This window comes from Entelurus aequoreus, linkage group LG06 (genome assembly GCF_033978785.1).
Source record: "Entelurus aequoreus isolate RoL-2023_Sb linkage group LG06, RoL_Eaeq_v1.1, whole genome shotgun sequence".
Lineage (NCBI taxonomy): Eukaryota > Metazoa > Chordata > Actinopteri > Syngnathiformes > Syngnathidae > Entelurus > Entelurus aequoreus.
Window position 1 is genome coordinate 36,188,052 of NC_084736.1, and position 2,500 is coordinate 36,190,551.

Genomic DNA, 2,500 nt, shown 5'->3' on the forward strand with positions numbered 1-2,500 from the left:
CCCTTTGTCCACAACTGCGTGAGCAAATAGTCAAACAGTTTAAGAACAACGTTTCTCAAATTGCAATTGCAAGAAATTTCAAGATCTACGGTCCATAATATCATCAAAAGGTTAAGAGAATCTGGAGAAATCACTCCACGTAAGCGGCATGGCCGGAAACCAACATTGAATGACCGTGACCTTCGATCCCTCAGACGGCACTGTATCAAAAACCGACATCAATCTCTAAAGCAGGGGTGCTCATTACGTCGATAACGAGCTACCGGTCGATCACGGAGGGTGTGTCAGTCGATCGCCAGCCAGGCATTAAAAAAATAGTCTTAAAAATGAGCGATCATAAATCTTCACTATGACGTCACTTTCGTCACTTGATTGATATTCACGTCACCCGAGGGTCTTCTGAGATGACGCTGGCTGCTGCCAGATCATTATTAAGAAAAAATTACCGACAGGAAGGCGAGAAACACTTTTTATTTCAAAAGACTCTGGCGCCGTACCTGTCGTCAAAACTCCAAAGACCGACTGCACAGTTGCACAATAAAAGCTCTGCTTCATCCTGCCTGCACTAACAAAATAAGAGTCTCAGAAAGCTGGCGTGCACAAGCTAGCAAGCTACGGAGTTTGCCGCCAATGTATTTCTTGTAAAGTGTATAGAAAGGAGTACGGAAGCTGGACAAATAAGAGCCAAAAACCAACCACTTTCATGTGGTATTGGACAGAAAGGAGGACTTTTTTTCTCCTCCATTTGAAAATGCGGACGTTATCAGCACCACTGTCTGATTCCTATCAATGCAAGTCATCAGAATCAGGTAATACACCAACTTATATTCTTGTCTTCATGAAAGAAAGGAATCTATATGTGTTAAACATGCTTGCATTATCTTTAAACACCTTTAACTTGCTAACAATATTAACTATATGTGTTAAACATGCTTGTATTATCTTTAAACACCTTTAACTTGTTAAAAATATTAACTATGTGTTAAACATGCTTGTATTATCATTAAACACCTTTAACTTGTTAACAATATTAACTATATGTGTTAAACATGCTTGCATTATCTTTAAACACCTTTACCTTGTTAACAATATTAACTATATGTATTAAACATTCCTGTATTATCATTAAACACCTTTAATTTATTAACAATATCAACTATATGTGTTAAACATGCTTGTATTATCTTTAAACACCTTTAACTTGTTAACAATATTAACTATATGTGTTAAACATGCTTGTATTATCATTGAACACCTTTAACTTGTTAACAATATTAACTATATGTATTAAACATTCTTGTATTATCATTAAACACCTTTAATTTATTAACAATATTAACTATATGTGTTAAACATGCTTGCATTATCATTAAACACCTTTAACTTGTTAACAAAAACATATATTTCATAAATAAGTAAATATAAATTATATATATGAATGAGGTAGATCCCCGCGACTTGATCAATTGAAAAGTAGCTCGCCTGCAGAAAAAGTGTGAGCACCCCTGCTCTAAAGGATATCACCACATGGGCTCAGGAACACTTCAGAAAACCACTGTCACTAAATACAGTTCGTCGCTACATCTGTAAGTGCACGTTAAAGCTCTACTATGCAAAGCGAAAGCCATATATCAACAACATCTAGAAACACCGCCGGCTTCTCTGGGCCCGAAATCATCTAAGATGGACTCATGCAAAGTGGAAAAGTGTTCTGTGGTCTGACGAGTCCACATTTCAAATTGTTTTTGGAAATATTTGACATCGTGTCATCCGGACCAAAGGGGAAGCGAACCATCCAGACTGTTATCGATGCAAAGTTGAAAAGCCAGCATCTGTGATGGTATGGGGGTGCATTAGTGCCCAAGGCATGGGTAACTTACACATCTGTGAAGACACCATTAATGCTGAAATGTACATACAGATTTTGGAACAACATATGCTGCCATCCAAGCGCTGTCTTTTTCATTGACGCCCCTGCTTATCTCAGCAAGACAATGCCAAGCCACATTCAGCACATGTTACAACAGCGTGGCTTCGTAAAAAAAGAGTGCAGGTACTTTCCTGGCCCGCCTGCAGTCCAGACCTGTCTCCCATCGAAAATGTGTGGCGCATTATGAAGCGTAAAATACGACAGCAGAGACCCCGGACTGTTGAACGACTGAAGCTCTACATAAAACAAGAATGGGAAAGAATTCCACTTTCAAAGCTTCAACAATTAGTTTCCTCAGTTCCCAATCGTTTATTGAGTGTTGTTAAAAGAAAAGGTAAAATGTAACACAGTGGTGAACATGCCCTTTCCCAACTACTTTGGCACGTGTTGCAGCCATGAAATTCTAAGTTAATTATTATTTGCAAAAAATAAATAAAGTTTATGAGTTTGAACATCAAATATCTTGTCTTTGTAGTGCATTCAATTTAATATGGGTTGAAAAGGATTTGCAAATCATTGTATTCCGTTTATATTTACATCCAACACAATTTCCCAACTCATATGGAAACG

General features: G+C 37.6%; 1 protein-coding gene across 10 annotated transcripts in view; it reads right to left on the reverse strand.

The window, feature by feature from the left end:
- Nucleotides 1–2,500, reverse strand: part of LOC133652193 (protein unc-13 homolog B-like) — a 151,271-nt gene that overhangs the window by 34,696 nt on the left and 114,075 nt on the right. The gene's annotated exons all lie outside the window — the stretch shown is intronic.